The sequence below is a fragment of the Bos indicus genome, chromosome 20, assembly GCF_029378745.1.
Source record: "Bos indicus isolate NIAB-ARS_2022 breed Sahiwal x Tharparkar chromosome 20, NIAB-ARS_B.indTharparkar_mat_pri_1.0, whole genome shotgun sequence".
In the NCBI taxonomy this organism is placed as follows: domain Eukaryota; kingdom Metazoa; phylum Chordata; class Mammalia; order Artiodactyla; family Bovidae; genus Bos; species Bos indicus.
In genome coordinates this window covers 9562554-9569460 of record NC_091779.1, presented here as the reverse complement: position 1 = coordinate 9569460, position 6907 = coordinate 9562554, and the positions used below count along the sequence as shown (strand labels likewise).

The window sequence follows — 6907 nt, the reverse complement described above, 5'->3', positions numbered from 1 at the left end:
TTCCCTCCTAGAGACTCAGGAAGTCCCGGGTGATGATAAGAAACTTTCCACAAACGTTGCAGGTGATCAGGGAAATTTGGTTTTGCAAGAGCCCTAATATTCCTTATTACTCTCATTTTCCTATTGTTGTTTTTTTTTTTTTAATCTCAAACTCTCTTGGGGTCGAGATTTCTTTTGTAAGCCATACTCTTTGGTTCTTTACACCTCTTAAAACTGCACTGGTTGTACATGGTCTGAGCTTATGAGGGCTGAAGCCAAAAAAATGGAGGTAAGATCTTATAGATCTTATGCGGTGGAGCCTGTGGCTATAAGCAGCCTTTGTCAGGAGGGGTGGAAGAGGCTGCTAAATAAAATATTAGTAGTATAATAATTTTCCATTAAAAACAAAATGGGCGAAGAGTCAGAGACAAACTCAAAGGAGTGACACCAACCCCGCAGGAATCATGCCAGAAAGGTGAGAGAGATCCTAGAGCAAGCTGAGGCTCGCAGAAAACGCTAAGGGAAAAAACAAGAGCATTTAAGAAGCTGCACAGGGATCAAAAACAATGAAGAAATAAGGGCCAGGAGCAGATGATGTAATGTTGACAGATGACGGGGCCAGCGGCCCTGCTCATTTCCTGTTTTTCTTCTCTACTGCATCAGAGAGAAGGATCTTCCAAACTGAAAATTTGCAGAATAAACATGGCTTAGGGCGAACGTCATCCAAAGATAGGAGAAGGGGTGGGAAGGAAGATCTAATGGCACCAAGTGAGGATGACATCTAAGACCAGATGAGTTATGTCACACAACACCAAAAACTGGCATTACAAATCTGTTGTCATCGGTTATCTTTAAAGCCTATGGAGAAAGAGATGCTAAATGACTGGAGGCAAGCACATCTCCTGGTTTTTCCTAAGTTTTTTTTTTTTTTTTCCAGAAACCACAGATGTTCATCCCTTGCAAAATCCTAGAAGAGATGATAAATTAGATAATCTGGCAGAATTTAGAAAAGGAGTGGTGATCCTCTGGGCCAGCACAGGGCCTGCAGAAACACTGCCAATTGCAGTCAGTTGCATTAATAAAAATATAGACTCAAGTCTTAAGAATACTCAAGAAGTATTAAGAGAAGTAATGATCCCACTGATTAAGGGCATGGGGAGAAATCCCAATGTCCCAATGGTGACACAAACCTGAAGTAATTATGTCAAGACAGTTACATCATAGAATGTGCTGAAGCGTGCAAAAATATAATACACTATGTCTAGGTTATTTGTTATACAGGTTGCTGGAATCAGCAATTGGGAAATGATAGAAAAAGGAGAGAATGATCTGAATATGTTTCTTTGGAGGTGCCACTGGCAAGGAAACACGTCCAGGCTGGTTCTGTGTCTGCAAATCATATCGAGGACTGTTCATCAAAGGAAATGGGGGAGTTAACCTGTGAGAGAGAAGAGCTGAGAGACGTGGTAAGGCACCCGATGTTCTCACAGGCTCTCATGCAGGAGGGAGCGCAGCCTCCTCCCCACAAGGGCAGGTGTGGGAGCTGCCAGATTCAGGCTCTAAACCCCTCTGACCTGTGCTTGCATCCCAGCTGCCCACTGCGGGGGTGGGAACCTGGCTGGACTCCAGGAGCAGAGGGCAGGAGCCTCAGGCTGCTGGCGGGGGGGCTTTCTTTCTTGCATCTCCCCCACTCTAGTGCTCTGTGCTTTGGAAGCATGAGGTCCTGAGGTGTCCCCCATTGCTCCAGGTATGTCCCCCCGCAGTGTGTGACAGCAGGAGTGCTTCTGTGAGCAGAGTCTGTGGGGAACTGAGCGGGGGAGTTGGATCCCTCTGGTGCTGGGGGCCATTGTTGGCTCTCCTCAGGCTCCACTCAGAGGAAGGGCCTGCTGGGAATAGTGTGCAAACAGTTTCCTGGCAACAGCGGCTCCCCTGCTCTGCCAGTGTCTGATGAGAAAGAGCGGGGAGGGGGGAGAATAGGAGAGAGAAGCAGAGTCCAGGGTAGCAGGAGGGATGGAGAGAGGAAGTGGGGAGGCGGGAGGGGAAAAGACTTCTACACTTTAGTCTGACACTTGGCACTTGCTGGCATCCAAGGGCCACCAATTTCTGAACCAATGAGCGTCTAAGTGTAAAGCAAACGCATAGCCCCGCAAAGGGAAACGAAAGGGTTTGTTATACTACCCAGATCTCTCCTTGATTCTCCCAGCCAGGGATGTTACCAGGAAGAGGACAGGAACTTCTGAGGAAGGAGATGCTGCCCACCAGGCCCTCTGTGAAGACTGAGAATTGGGCCACTGGCATGTTACCGTAACACAGAGATTCTGAATGGGGGTGGGGAGGGGGTGGAACAAGATTGGCCTCCTGGGGGACATTTGGCAAGGTGTGGAGACATCTTTTTTAAAAGATAGTTTTGATGTAGACCATTTTTAAAGTCTTTATTGAATTTGTTACAGTATTGCTTCTGTTCTGTGTTTTGGTTTTTTGGCTGCAAGGCATGTTGGGATATAGCTCCCCAACTAGGGATCAAACCCCCACTCCCTGCATTGAAAGACCAAGTCTTAATCTCTGGACTGCCAGGGAGGTCCCTGGAGACATCTTTAGTTGTCACAACTTAGGGAGAGGTATGTGAATGGCATCTAATGGGTAGAGACCAGGGATGCTGCTAAAATTCCTATAATCCACAGGACAGCCCTGATAACAAAGAACTGTCAAGCCTAAAATGTCCTTTGTGCTAAGTTCGATCCCTGAGTTGGGAAAATCCCCTGGAGAAGGGAATGGCTAACCATTCCAGTATTCTGGCCTGGAGAATTCCATGGACAGAGGAGCCTGGCAGGCTACAGTCCATGGGGTCGCAAAGAGTTGGACAAGACCGAGTAACTTCCTGTTTCACTTTCTCAACCTTTAAAAGTCATGTCCAATCTTCCCAACCCAGGAATCGAACCCAGGTCTCCCGCATTGCAGGCAGATTCTTTAACACCATGCCTTAAAGGGATTTAATGCTAAAGACTCCGGTGCCTACTGCCCAGGGCTACCCACATATGGTGGAGCCAGAAGAATGGTAGAAATCATAGTCTTCCCTTGTTACAGGTGAGGGGTTTGAGGTTCAGAGAATGAACGGGTTTGTCCAGGGACCTAGGTCTTAGATTGAAGTGATTAGGAGCCTTGGAGTTAGACAGAATGAGTATTAAATCCCAGTTCAGTTAATTAACTTCTCCGCAACTTGAGTGAATTACTTCACCTCTTGGAACCTTAATTCTCTCACTTACTAAATAGACCTCCTGTAATAACTCCCTCATAGAATAATTTTAAGGAATATGTGAGATAATGCATGTAAAGTGCTTAACATAGCACATGGCCTATAATAAATGACACCTTTAATTATGATCAGCAGAGATGAAACTCAAATCTTGGCTCCTATCTGCAAGTTCTATTCTCTAGGTCATATCAGTGAGTCCTGACCCACGACCAGCCATCAGTGCTGAGACGCTTGTAGTGCAGTGGCTGTGAGCTCACTTGACCCAGGTGGGTTCAAAGTCCAGTGCTGCCGCTTTCAAGCTGATAACTTAATCTATCACTAAGCCTCAGTTTTCTCTTCTGTAAAATGGGATAATGCTATTAACTATACTGATTTATGGACTGATTGTGAGACTTAGAATGAAAACTCATACTAAATACTTTAGCTCAGAGTCTAGAATATTGTAAGGAATCAAGTTATAGCTAATGTTTATGACAGGTTGTATTTTCCCCAAATGGCTACCATAGTATCTCTCATTCAACGTGCTCATCTTACAATGCAATTGTAATTCTCCCATCAAAAAGTGGGATCTGTCTTTCCATGTATGTGGGTGGACATATGGTTATGGGGGGAGTGATACTTTGTGACTTCTGTGGCTGGTTCATAAAGCAGTGATACAACTTCTTGCTTCTGTTAAGATGTTCCCAGGGAAACCGAGCTTCCATGCTGTGAGGAAGCCCAAGTCACACTGTGGAGAGGCCCTTTTGGAGAGGGACTGACACCACAACATGGCCAGTCGTATGAATGGGCCACTTGCTGTAGGAGGGGAACCTCCTGTTCCAGTGAAGCTGCCTCAGCTGATGCTAAATGGAGAGAAACAACTTGGCTCCACTGAACTGTGTTCAAATGGCAGAGTCATGAGCAAAACACATGACTGCTGTCATTTAAACCACCAAGTTTGGGGTGTCTTGTTAGTTGGCAATGGTAACTGGAGCAATATTATTTTTTATTCATCTCCAAAACAGGAATTTTTCATGTCACCTCCTAGGCCTCAACATCAACACCAAGAAAAATACCAGATGTCCTAGGAAATGTTGCTGCTTCTCCCCAAATCCCCTGATTCTTCTGGGTATCCAGAGAAGATGATTAAATGCCATCGGTGGTGAATGTGATATATAGGTATTGATGATTTATGTAGGGACATTTTCAACAGATATGTTTTGGGAACAGAAGAATTCCAGGGCCTGAGAGGCTTCTTGAAGCTTGTGGATGAGGTTTCCGCAAGACCACATACTCCGGGGTCATGCTTTGCCTCTTGGTTTCTGCTGTGAGTATGAGACAGGAAGACGCCCTCTTTCGTCCACTCCTCCAGGCCTCATCTATGGTTTCAGAGGATATGAGGTGATGATAGAGGACAGGGTCAGATGAACTGAGCAGGACTTTTGTCATTCTAAGGAAAACAAACTATTATACCCATGATGGTGTGTACTTGTGTGTGTGTGATGGAGGGCTGGAGGAGTGCCATTGAGATTAGAAGTTAAAGAACTTCCCTGCTCCTCTTCCTAAGCACAGGAGTTATCCAGGATCTCCTTTCTTTCACCCCAGTGCAAAGTAACCCAGTATGACCACTCAGAGCCTTAGGACTCATTGACTGAAGATAAGCTTCTTGAGGGGTGGGCAACCAAGTGAGAACTGTAAGCTTTGCTGACCGAAACAAACTAGCCCTTTTGTGTTTCACCAGAAGGATGGAATAATAATGAGATCTCTGCTCCCTCCACATGGGAACTCTGCCAATGAACTGGTGAAAACTACTCCATGCCTCTTGGGGCAAGTGTCCACACCTGGGATATCAGGTTAGGAAAAAGGCAAACAGTTATTTGCTGCTTTCTGGAAAATTGACAATATGTTAGAAACACAACTTCCTCCTGCATCCAATGGGAAGGGTTTAGGGTTCTGAACACCTCACGGGCCTTGCCCTCCTCCTCTTCCACCTGTGTGTCTCCCTCTTCTTTGAAAGACACACAGGAGAGCTCTGGGTTCCAGAAGAGATGAGTGGGAAGTGGGCTTGATACCCCATCAGCGTCAGTGACCCTGACCCTGGAGTCCATTTTTGGAAATGACCTTGGAGAAGATGTTCAAGTACAGCTGAAGGATGCTTTTCGCCTTCAGCAGGAAGCAGCTTTGCGTTTCTGGGTGCCTTTCCAGGCCTGGATGATGTGAAGACCCAACCTGCCACCTTTACCTCTGCAAAGTGGTATTTGAGCAACTTGTCATCAGGATGCATTTATGGTGGGAGCTATTTTCCTGGGCTCCCCTTCTTAGTCGTTCCTGTGCACAAAAATTGGCAGGTTTCCTAATAATATTGACTAAATATTAACATTTATGTAACTAAATAAATATTTATATAACTAACTAAACAAATAGTGAATGATTTCTGGCATGTTGTTGGCTGCCACACTCTTAAGTTATTTAAGTCAAGAATCTGGCCCATACAAGGCATCCAATGTGGCTGTTTACTGAGAGTGGCACAGCTCCGTGTTTCTGAAGGTGGCTAGGTGGTTTGTGAGCTGAATGGGGCAGGGTGGTGGAAGGAGGGGCCTCTGTGGAAGGAGACTGGACCCTGAGTTGCTCCCACAAGTGGACTTGTTGGCAGAGAAAGCACTCGGAGCACCCAACAGCTTTGATGGCTTTCCTGGGGGTGGGGACAGTGTCTGCCCCTCTTTGCTGGGTCCTGATGATCTCATTTTTCTAGCCTTTTAGAGTGGGCTGTGAAAATAGCCTTTCACCTTCAGTGAGTCACGGGGAAACCAGGAAAGGAGTTTAGAGAGCAGGATGATTAATCTGTCTCCTTTTGGACTTCCTAGTGAATCCAAGGGGCACATTTGTGAGGCTCCAACAGCAGCCACACTTTGTTGGTTCCTAGACAGAGCTGGTGGCAAAGCAGATGACGAAGGTGAAAACAAAGCAGGACAAGGAGACTGCCTTCCCCCTGACCACCATGCAAGCCACTAACCGGCACCCCCAGTTAGACTGAGCTCAGTTGCAAGATGCTTTGCTGATGCTCGGCTAAACCCCCTTCTTGGTTGAAGCCCCCCTTCCCTGGTAGCCATAGGGGACTGGACTTTCCCAGGAAGGAAGGGAGGCTGGATTCCAGCATGGCTGAAGGCTCCTTATCTAGGCTCACCAGGGGTCTTGGGGCAGAGCCAAGCTACCTTCAGCGTGAGACTGGGCATGGCAGTGACTCAGGGGGGCGGCACGATGGAAGTGGAGAAGGAGCTGCTGTCGTCAGCTGTTGTTAAGAAAGAACAGAGGAGCCTGGGAGGAAACTCTAGTCCTGTGAGGACCAGAGGGCAGGTTGCCTAGCAACAGTGCCTTCCAGGCTTCTGGGGCCTCTTGTCAGCTCCTACCTCCTTATTTTCTCCTTCAAAGCTGCCTTTCATATGGCTTTTAGCCAAATTTCCTCTGGTTAGAAATGCTCCCAAGGGTGTGGGACATGGGTCAGGGGCAGCCGGCGCACATTCTGCTCTGGACCAAGGAACGTTTTAGAGAGTTTTTGGTCTGGATTGTTCTTCCCGAGAGGAGGACAGTGATGGTTCGGAACTCAGATGCTGGAGCTAGGTCTGAGCTCCGATTCCAGATGCTTACAGATATGTCCTTTTTGGGAATTTCTTAACCTCTCAGTATTTTTTAGTTTTT

At 46.7% G+C, this 6907-nt stretch overlaps 1 long non-coding RNA gene across 1 annotated transcript; it reads left to right on the top strand.

Moving 5' to 3' along the window:
- Positions 1-203: 203 nt before the first annotated feature.
- LOC139177987 (uncharacterized) lies at positions 204-2394 on the top strand. The gene is made up of 2 exons (XR_011562405.1): positions 204-1726; positions 2183-2394. It is a non-coding gene; the product is annotated as an uncharacterized lncRNA (long non-coding RNA).
- Positions 2395-6907: the final 4513 nt, after the last annotated feature.